Source organism: Sus scrofa, chromosome 15, assembly GCF_054392235.1.
Source record: "Sus scrofa isolate SSC_HxYL_T2T_F1_AM1 chromosome 15, Sscrofa_HxYL_maternal_Yorkshire_Landrace_v2.0, whole genome shotgun sequence".
Taxonomy (NCBI): Eukaryota; Metazoa; Chordata; class Mammalia; order Artiodactyla; family Suidae; genus Sus; species Sus scrofa.
Window position 1 is genome coordinate 119,039,160 of NC_139397.1, and position 11,766 is coordinate 119,050,925.

Consider the following 11,766-nt stretch of genomic DNA (forward strand, 5'->3'; position numbering starts at 1 on the left):
CGGAGTTCCCGTCGTGGCGCAGTGGTTAACGAATCCAACTAGGAACCATGAGGTTGCGGGTTCGGTCCCTGCCCTTGCTCAGTGGGTTAAGGATCTGGCGTTGCCGTGAGCTGTGGTGTAGGTTGCAGACGCGGCTCGGATCCCACGTTGCTGTGGCTCTGGTGTAGGCCGGTGGCTACAGCTCCGATTCGACCCCTAGCCTGGGAACCTCCATATGCCGCAGGAGCGGCCCAAGAAATAGCAACAACAACAACAACAACAACAAAAGACAAAAGACAAAAAAATAAAAAATAAAAAAAAATAAAAATAAACATTAATGAAGTGCCAAACATAACTGGTCTTTCAAGTTACTTTTATAAATCAGTCCCTCCATCCCCACCTTTCTGATGTAACATCTTGAACAAAGCGAGGTCTGTTACTACAGATTATATCCATCCTATTTGGATTATGACTCAAGGTCAGATTGGGACCTTTAAAGGCCCTAAATACAAAAGGCTTTGTTTCTACCCTCTCCAACATAGTTTAAAATAACATTAAATCAAAGTTACTGCAAGTCAGTCCAACAAAATACTGATTTCCTCCCAAGCTACCTGGCTGCTTTCCCCCAATGCGGTTGGGAGGAAGGAACTAAAATATTAAGTTTTATATTTTAGGAATCTCTTCTACCTTATTGTAGTCTAAACCAGTTTTTCTCAACTGAGGTTCCCCACATTAACCACAGAAAGACTATATTCTCATTTCTCCAGAGAATGGTATATAATTAAGGAGAGTACATAATTAGAAGCATTGTGGATAGGTAGGAAAGGCAATTTATAACTATGGATACCTGGGGTATTAGGGCTTGATTTTCATGCATTGTTTGCCTATTTGTAACCTAGCTCTACTGAGATCCAATCTCCTCTTCCTTCCCTATCCCCTTCAGGGCCGTGTCCTTTTGGGGATAAGGAAAGTGTACTAATAACTGAGAATAATCAGCATTGTATGAAGCAGTATCTTTTGATGGTTAAATGCACAAGACCCTGAGCTCGAATAGTTCGATCCCAGTTCTCCCGTTTACTAGCTCTGTGACCTTGCATAGATTAACTTTCCTTTTCTTACAAAGGAAGAATCGTACTTATCAAGTGGAATGTAAACTATTACACATGGGATAAACAAGATACCTCTGTATATCTCAGAGAACTATATTCAATGTCCTATGTCTGTCTCTCTCTATATATATGAATCATTTTGCTGTACAGCCAAAATCAACACAGCATTGTAAATCAACTGTACTTTAATAAAAATTTTAAAAGTCAAAAAAAATAATAGTACTTATCAGACACTTGTATTAACTGAGAATTGAATTGCGTGGTTTTTTTTTTCCAGCATTTTCTTTAAAGTGTTTAGAATGATGCCTGACACATTCTGGCACTGAATGAATGTTAAATTGTCATTGTCTAATTCACATTTGTACTGTAAAATGTTGTGACCTGGACCAGAGTTGTATGTGTGTGGAGGGATAGTGCCTCCACTGTCTTATTAATATTCAGTTTTATTACAGTACCTTAAAATGACTTTCCCCTTTGTACTTTCTATGGGTTTCAAAATGAGCAGGTACTGCTTTTTTTTTTTTCTTTTTAGGGCTGCATCTGTGGCATAGAGGTTCCCATGCTAGGGGTCGAATTGGAGCTGCAGCTGTCACCCCAGGCCACAGCCACAGCAATGACAGATCCAAGCTGAGTCTGTGACCTACACCACAGTTCAAGGCAACGCGGGATCCTTAACCCACTGAGCCACAACAAGAACTCCAAGTATTACATTTTTAATAAAAGAAAAATACTGAAACCATGAATAGATAAAGCTCATTCTTCCTAACTAATGCAGAACTAGAGTCATGGATGGAAAACAAACAAATAAACCAAAAAACAGCCTTGGTGAGTAACCTTAAACTACTCTCCTAGAACTGCTAATCTATACCAGTAGTTTTGGATTAAGGCATAACAAGATATAAAAGGGAATATAAGGGGGAAAAAAGCATAGAGATTTAGAAAGTGCATATAAAGGGAAAGGAAAAGAGGGCCTGGGGCTCAGCCCATTAAAACTATGTTCCAAGAGAAGGCTGAAGTTTATTTATCTTTAGAAAAGAGTGTGGGGAAGACTGAAAAGATGAACGAATAGTGGAAACAGGCACTTTCACATATTGCTGAAGAGTATGTACGATACTGCAATAATGATGGCTTCTCTTATAAGGGCCCAGGAAAGAAAGAAAATCAGTTCTAAAGTCTCAGTACTGAAGGCAGTTGTGCTTCACCTGATAAACTGTTTTTATCTTAAGGATATCTGAAAAATCTCTCTCATTGCATTTGGCTGCTTTAAAGTTCAAAAATAGGAGTTCCCATTGTGGCTCAGCACACACAACCTGACTAGTATCCATGAGGATGCAGGCTGGATCCCTGGCATCACTCAGTGGGTTAAGGATCCACTGCTGTCCTGAGCTGTAGTGTAGGTCGCAGACGTGGCTTAGATCCCTCGTTGCTGTGGCTGTGGGGTAGGTTGGCAGCTATAGCTCCGATTTGACCCCCTAGCCTGGGAACTTCCATACACCGCAGGTGTGGCCCAAGCAAATAAAATACAGTTCAAAGGTAAATCTGTTTTCTCAACAATAACATAAAGGTATGGAATGCATTTTATGTGTTAATTTCATCCTGCCTCCATGTTATTTCTTATTTTGTGGTGCTATATGTTATTTTACATATTGCCTTAATTTTATAAATTTTCTTAATAGGGTATAACAAATTTAAAAGTTCAGACATATAAATAAAATGGCATGGTTTGAAAAAAATTCAATGAAGGACAATTTTAAGGTATGAAATTTAAGTAAGATATAAAATTAACTCAGGGAAATCAAGTTAAAAGCCAAATAAAGCTGTATTTTATACTGTACAAAAGAAAATTTACATTCTTAAGGTAACTAGATACATCTAGGGAAAATTACACATCTCTCGAAAAACACAATATTTAACATCTTAGATATGTTTCTGCATTGCAGACTGATAAGGAATTTTATACTTTATTTACAATAACTTAAAATATCTTTTCATCTCTGGCAGATATTTACAAGGTCAACAGTGACTACATTTCACATTTCGACATCAACAGTATTAACCAGTTCAGTAAGACAGTTAAGATAATGGCTTACATGCACCAATAAATATGATCTTAAATGTGCGTTTGTTTTTTTCTTCAGCTCTGAAAAAAGAGTTTTCACTAGGCCTAGGTTGAAAGGACATCTGTCAATAGAGATCACATTTCTTCATATCTATTCTATTTAAGTTTTAACCAGCACTATTCTGTGAATACTTGGGAAGTTTATATCAAGCTATAGGTTGATGCTGGTTCTAAAATAAAAAAAATTAAAAAAAAGAAACGCTAACTGATACATTCTGTATCTTTTTATGAAGCAAACATTATGAAAGTGGGATATTTCCTGTTTACCTGTCCATTGCGACAGAGACCAGACTACATACTGTTACAGTAGTAAAAACTCTTCAGAAAGTGTAGCTTAGGTGAGCCAAAGTATTATGACAAAGTGTTGGAAAATAATCTTTGCAACCATAAAAACTGTTTCACTTAACTAGTTAAACTGAATGTAAAGACAGCATAATTTTTAGATTCACTGTAGTTAATGAATTTATTACAAATATTTTAAAACAGCAAATGGAACATTAAGCATCTCTCTCAATTCAGCTTGGATGATAAAACTTAAACCCACAAAAACCTACTTTAGTAATTATTAGAAAGCCATTCTTCACTTTGCAAGATAGCTGATCAATACATTCATTACTTTTTAACTACCGCCTGAAAGGAAAAAAAAATTATACACAGAATCCGTGTGGAACATCGGCTAATACACAATTACATTTCATATTTTCTCAAAAAAGTCATTATTTAATAGTTGAAGTAAATCTTTTAGTTCTTATGGATCTATTCATTTAAAAATGAGTATTTTAACTTTTAACCCAATCATGTTTTTTTGCAAAGAATATCCAGAGTAATCGTGTTCATAAATCATGTAAACAAGTATACCCTTTTAGCAAAATCATACTAGAAATATTTGACACTGCCCACTTAAAAACATACATTTCCATGATTTACCAATTTTATTTCTGACAAGTCACAATATCATACAATATGCCAATTCTAAGACTCTCCCTCTTTTTATGTTTAATACTGATGAGCAGAATCCTTAACTTAAGGAGACATGAAAATGTGCCGTAAAATAGTATTTGGACTTAACCCTTAACTGGTATAAATGTTGACATTCTACCAACATGATAAGAATGCCTCACATAGAATCTTGTAGGTACCATATATCTGTTCCAAATGAAAGAATCTTTTAATATTTATTTCCCCCAGAGCTAGAAAGCAATCCTTTATGTTAAAGGAGCCTCATTCCACGACAGGTTTTTCCCCCTTCATGGCTGCACTTGCAGCATGCAGAAATTCCGGTGCCAGGAATAAAACCCATGACACAGCAGCAACCTAAGCCACAGCAGTGAGCGTGCTGGATTCTTAACCTGCTGTGACACCAGTGAACTTCCAGTTAGGTATTTCAAAATTTACATATGGTTGATACATTTTCTTTGGTAAATTTTGTAATTGATGTAGATGTAAAGGATTTCCTATTATAATTAACACTGTGCTGTTGACAAATACAGCAAACCAGGCTGGTATCAACTCTGCAGCTGGGGGAGTTCCTGCTATGGCTTAGCAGCTTAAGGACATGACGTTGTCCCCATGACAATGTAGGTTCCATTTCTGGCCTTGTTTAGTGGGCTAAGGATCTGGCATCACTGTAAGCTGTGGCGTAGATTGCTGATGTGGCTTGGATCTGGTGTTGCTGTGGCGTAAGCCTTAGCTGCAGCTCCGATTCAACCCCTGGTCCTGGAGCTTCCGTATGCCGCAGGTGCAGCTGTAAAAGGAAAAAAAAAAAAAAACTTGCTGTTGAGGATGAATTGTCCAATTAAGTTCATTTTCTTTGAAAATAAAAAAAGACCTTCTCTATTAAACCTAGCTACAGATACACAGTTCTGAAAAAGAGACTCATTTATACTTTAAGCTACACCTAAGTCTAATTTGGGGGGATAAAATCCATATTAAACATAATAGCAGACATCTGAATGTGCTTTTATTTGTAAACATTTTCTTAAAATCCAAAAACAAAACACAGGGCTTACATGCCTGTACTATGCTGCCAGTTATCTCACATCCCTCCCAGCTTTCTGCTAACTTCTATCCTGTTTGCTCTTGTGTGTTTCTCACGTGGCTAATGGCTAAGACTTAAAAATACTGAAGAGATTGAAGTTAACCAAAATTCCATGGTTGCGTGGTCAGGTTCAGAAGGAAAGGTGCCTACACCAGGTGTAGGGGAAAACTGGGTGATGATGACTCCTTTAATTCTAATGGGTTCGACCACACAAATTTCTGGCACTGCCAAAAATCTAATATAGTTTAAGTGCACATTGGTTGACCCCATGAATAAAGACAGTATTTTCTGTGTATGTCAATATGATATACCCATTAGCTACACAACCCATGTAATACTAAAATTTATGTCTTACATTATCAACATAACCACCACCTTGGTAATGGAAAACTGTACCAATCTGGTGACTCACGATTTTTTTTTTTTTTAGCACTGTTAACAATTTTATACTACATTCTATCTTATAATCTGGCAAATATTCTAATATTTAAAGTTTAAGCTATCAAATATTTCTATCTGGTTTCCAAACAACTTGTTTCTAAAAAGCACTTAAAAATTAAAGTATTACAAATAAGTGTCTCAACCAACTTAGTGGTTTGAAACATGACAATAATCATTCAGCTTGAAAGATAAAAAGTCTCATGTTAAGACTTTAACACAGCCAGAGTATAGAAAAGTTGCTCTAAAATTCTTATAGATTTTCTGACCACTGGTATGACCTACTGAACATTTTAAAACTGAAAAAAAAGTATGTAACTGAAATACTGATTTGAAAAAACAGTAACATAAAATTTACTTTGTAATCCAAGATCCTCCATGCCAGTGTTAGTATAAATAGTATTCTACCCACTAAAGACAGATACTAATATTTTTATTTACAAATGAACATGCAGAGAATGAATAAGACAACTGATTGTCAACAACTAAAGTACTCAAAAATGGACTCATTATTAACCTCACAAAGTGAGGTAAGAAAAACACCCCACTTCGTTAAAATATTCACAAAAATAGTGCAAACAAAACAATCTGAAAGTTATTCTCAGTATTCCAGTGTCTAATAAATAATTAATTTAAAGCTAGTGGAATTTGAGAATATAGGTTGGAAATATTGAGCTTATATAGCTGAGACTACTACAGCATTTAAGACATTTGATACTGTATATACACTTTAAATGACATGGTCACCATTCCATTATAGAATCACTATAAACCTTTTTCAACCACGTAAGGAAATATTGCTCTTATCTATCTGCTTTAAGCACAAGGTTCAATCTTTTTACATTAGAAATTATGGAATCAAATTTTTGCACTCTTTACTTTGCAACTCCATTGTGCAATACAATTAACTTGTCACCAAGGTGACTGCGAAAGCTGGCTGATTCAAAAACTACTTTAAGATAGAAACACTGATCAAAGCCATTTCATTGGGTTTATTTTTTCATTTAAATAAATCTCCAGAAATATAATAAACTATAAAATGGCAGCATACAACTGTTGTGTGGCAGAAAATAGTAAGGCATAAATTAGAATAAGAAAAAGTATCTATCCTTGTATCTGTGGTATAGATACCTACATTACCTACACTTCCCCATCAATGTTTATTACTCTACACTTTTTTTCTGGACTTAATACTTTTCTTAATGTGCTGCATTCACCAACTCTAGACCAGAAGAACAGTAAAGAAAGCAGAGAAGTGTCGAGTATTACAACCACATTAACCATGGGACGAGGCAGTGGGGTGTTACTATGCATTTGACAGGAGAACGGAGTTTGAGTCTGGCTCTGCTTCTCAGTTATGTGACTTTGATCACGCTACAACCTTTCTTAGCCTCAGTTTCCTGAGGATGGATATGGAGGGGTGGGTGTTGGGAGACAGGTTAGATTATCTCTATGGCCTCTTTAGTACAAAAATTCCAACTCTAATAATAGGCACAGGAGAGTAATCAGAAAGCTAAGAGTGATGGTAGGGGTCAGGATTTCAAATTATACCATCACCCCCCCAACACCCAGCTTCTCAAAATATTTTTATATTTAAAAATATTACTTTTAAGTTAGCTTCCACCTTACACATTGTTTGTTCTAGAACACATACATATTCTAGTAACATGATTTTAAATTAATGTCATAGAGAGGGGTCCCCAGGACTTTCAGAGATTTCTCTGTATTTCTGAATTCAACCTGGTATAGATGGCATCAAAATGTTTTATTATAGAAAACAAGTATTTTTTACCTAACTAGCTTGTCCATAGAAGGAAGAGGATTTTAAAATGGAAGTTAAGAAGTGTAAAAACAAAAGGCTGTTAAAGGTTAAAGCATGAATACTGCTGGCATATATTTTTAACAGCTGTTGTATATCTGGAAACTATTTTACATTAGATGCCAATAAATAACGCAAATGAATATAAAAAATCTCTTAGAAAATGCGACTATGGTTTATGACTAACTCAGCTTAACTACACCTTGCACAGGAAATCTGTTCTAGGATCCCAAATGCAAACTCTGAACTAAATGAAATGTTTCTTCATCAAGGCCAAATTACAACACTTAAAAGAATGGAACGTAAGTGTTACAGGATCATGAAACATTAACAGGTTTGGATATGCACAAAATGTATAAGAATATACATATAGATAAATAAAATGCTCTAAGACGAAAGTTTTTCAAAATCAACTTTTGAGGTATAACATAATATTTCTAACAAACCAGAGGGAGATTTTATTATACATATTACAGTTTTTGCTCTAATTTGGTATCATTTGGGATTTTTTTGTGCTTTAACTAAAATCATGCTAGATTTAGATGCCAATAAATGTACAACCTTTTGAATTAAAAAGAACATTTCAACCTCTTAAATCAATCAAACATTTCTACCATAAACTGACTGATCTCCAGCCATGGCCAAGATCTCAGCCCTGCTAAGTACAATGCTCTTTTCTCTTCATACCTGAAACTTTGCTTTCCTTATATATTATAGGAGTTTACGCCTTATTTGGCTGTTTTTAGTTCATTTATCTGACATCCCTTAATTAAATTAAAAGGGATATCTAAAATATGTCTTTCTGATATATACATATACACACCACACATACACACATACACACCTCAATAAATCTCTATTTTTAGCTTTACCCCCAACTTTGGCAACACTGTAGATCATAGTTCAGGTTCTAGTTTTCCATTTTCATATGAGCTGAAAAACATTACACACCTCCAAATTCAAACAAGCACCTCACCGTTCTTATAAAGATTCTAACAGAAAAGTCCCTTAAGAAAACTCAAAAAAACCAAAAACCTCTTACGATTAAAAAAAGGGGGGGAGGGGGGTTTTTAGGTGTGAAAAAAACAAGAGGCATTTTTCTGGTTATTTTATTTATCAAAATCTATTGTGATTTTAATCAGTAGAGATAAAATTTTAAACTTTGTTAATTAGGAGAATACTTGCTTTCTATATAGTCAGTATATTTTTCTTTCACAGTAATAAAATAAAAATGTCTAAATGTACAAAGCACTAACAGCTCTGACATATTGTGTGGAAGAACATACAGCAGTTCAAGTCACAATACACTAATTTTCAAAAAACAATATATTCTTTTCTCTTTCAATCAAGCATTAGAGCCTGAGACCCAGAAGAGGTCATAATGAAATTCTATCCAACCAAATCAGAACTAAAAAGAAAAATTTTTTAAAAACCAATAATGCATTTTTGTAGCCTCTTAGCACAGTTACCAAATGCTACTTACATACATTCAACATCTAGCTTACTGGCATGATTTCAAAGTTTTATAAAAATGAGAAACTTGCAGATATATGATTAGAAGGTACACAAATTGCATTACATTAAACACAAAGGCAGTGTGGTTCATTGTAGGAGAAATCAAATCAGAACCCCCTGGTAGAAATGTTCTATAAAAATGTGTCACATTGAAGCATCAGTGTTTTCAGCCAATTATCTGTCCCTGATATATTTCCTTGGAGTATATGATCTATCAGGACTTCAGGTTTCTTAATTCAAAATATCTGACTGAATTTAGGTACATCTAGAAAGCAGCTGAAAGGGTTTCTCCAATAGTCTGACATCATAGAAAGTGGGTTGAGAAATCCCTCTCTTTACCTGAAGACGTACTTGTTCTACTTCAGTCATCATCAGCTCACAAAAGAAAAGAAAAAAATCGAAACTCCCCCTCACACACACAATCTCACGCAAGCTAAACAAAAACTGCCCCCTCCCCCCATAAAACCCCAGCACCAAAGTGTCAATCATTCCTGGGAAATAGAACATGCCCCTTGGATTCTCTGATTTATTAGCTGTTCAACTTGAAGGACAGAAATGACCTTATGTCCTTGTGGGGAGGAGGGAAGACATGTTAATAATGACTAAAGAGCCATTGAGAAAGTGCATTATCAATTACACAATCAGCTTAGCGCCTGTCCTCCAACAGGAGGTGGCCACAACTTGATTTAAATGCCTCAGTAACTGAACATATGTGTCCTCGAGAAAAAGGAGATGGGAGGAAAAAAGCCACCCTCATTTTAATGAAAAAGTGCAGCCGTCTACCACCTTTCCCCATGCTTCTCAAGAAAATGATTGCACAGACTCAGAGAAGTCCAAAGTCATAGCAGAATCTCTGAGGCACTCCTGGTTAAGACAGAAAAAATATGATCCAGTAATCTTCATAGTTCTATAGGTTATGAGAACCCGTTTTTTGTTTTTTGTTTTTTTAAACGAAAGCCAAAGAATCATTCATAGGGATCATATACACCATTTCCTCTAACGTATCCTCAGTCTCACAGTGTTGAAATGGGACCGATCAGCCTACGATGGATTGCACTTCACCCAAGGAGAAAGGAAGGCATGGAAAACGCAAACATTTTATACTGCTTCACAAACACATTTACAAGGAATAGGTGAAGAGAAGATGATAGGGAGAAGGGAAAAGAAAACCTTATTGCTGTTTCCATACAAAATACAGTATGAAGATACCTAAACTAAATCAGAACTGTTTAAGATGACCAATATTTTCACAATGTGGGATGAAGTGTCTTCTTCACAATGAAATGTTCAGTTTAAAAGGTAAGCGGAAAGATGAGAGAGGATGTCAAGACTACACCTGGGATATTAGCTGCATATTGAAACTTGGGGATCGAGACTGCTTGGTTAAGGGAGCTCCTGGGCTGAGAAGCTCTTTGCCTTCTCCAGCTTGACCTAGCCGGTCTTCCTGTAGACTGATAGTTGAATATCGATTAGCATTGTTAGCTGCTAAATTAGTGACTCCCTCAGTGCCAACCCCAATGCTGGTACTTGCTTGACTGCCATTTACATAGTCAAATGATTTACTTGAGGAAGCACTGGCTGTCCGGATTAGACTTAAACTATTAGTTTTTGGCACCACCTGGCCAGCGGGAAGGCTCAGGTGTTTCTTCATCGGTGTCAGCTCAATTGAATCTACACTAAGATCAGTTGGCTGCTGTACATACTGCCTGCGAACTACTGAATCTCGAGGGCTCTCAGTGGATTTGACGGCAGAGGTTGTTTCTTTATCCTTGGCTGAACGCCCAGTTGCTACTTTCCTTAAGCTTCCCCTCTGAGAAGAGGAAGATGGCTTGGTCCCAACTGGCTGGCTGCTGAGGGAAGCCCCTGATGAAAATCCTTCGTCTGCATCATTCAGGTTTACCAACTCCTCTCCTCCATTTATACCCTCAGCACCTAAAAAACAAACCAGACAGACTCAGCAACAGCTACATTAAGTAAGCAGCAGTTGTGAATAACAACTCAACTGCCCTCATCTCCTAGGTAATGTTTGCTACAGCCAGCAATGGCCCTTGCTGTCAACACTTCCCCTAAATAATTTGCGAGACGAAATCTTAATCTATATAGAATTCTAATGTTATTTATTCTGTTCATTTAGCTTTAATCAGCCTAGCTTTTGTTATCCACAAATGAACCTAGCATACTATCGATATTTAGGCACATAAGACTACTTTAGGTAAAATACAACATTTTGTTAACATCAATCTTTATGATATATACCCTTGTTAATTTGAGGTGACCATATCTATTTAAAAAACGACAATCTTTTTCCTCATCTCTTCCTTAACCTACTATAAAATAGATCATGCAAAAGATACCCCCTTCTAATTTGTCACCCAAAATAATGTCAAAAACTCATCCCTACAAGCAAAACCCTTTTTAACTACAAAGGAAATTATATAATTTATTCAACAACCAAGTGCTTCTAAACAACTTTAAAACTTTGAACATGGAACTAATACATTTTCTATCCCTAAACTAAAAAGTTTACATTGCTTCCAGTAACTTCGAATCCATATTTTGTCTTATGAAAATGTCTACTTACTGGTTTCCATATTTTCTTGATCAATTAATATGAAAATATCTGATTATCAGAGAGCAAAGGTAGAGAACCAGCAGGGATACTTAAGAATTTTTACTTTCTATATATTTCTATAATATTTTAGATTTTAGTATTGAGATGTATTCTTGTGGGGATTTCAAAATACTACAG

The 11,766-nt window shown here is 35.9% G+C and overlaps 2 long non-coding RNA genes across 30 annotated transcripts in view; both read right to left on the minus strand.

Moving 5' to 3' along the window:
• Positions 1-11,766, minus strand: part of LOC146396078 (uncharacterized) — a 1,511,729-nt gene that overhangs the window by 752,744 nt on the left and 747,219 nt on the right. The gene's annotated exons all lie outside the window — the stretch shown is intronic.
• The window catches only part of HYCC2 (hyccin PI4KA lipid kinase complex subunit 2), an 81,836-nt gene continuing 72,958 nt past the window's right edge, over positions 2,889-11,766 (minus strand). For all 29 annotated transcript variants that reach the window (XR_002339352.2, XR_002339346.2, XR_002339347.2 and 26 more), the window contains one exon: positions 2,889-10,949. This is a non-coding gene — a long non-coding RNA (hyccin PI4KA lipid kinase complex subunit 2). The remainder of the gene's footprint in view (positions 10,950-11,766) is intronic.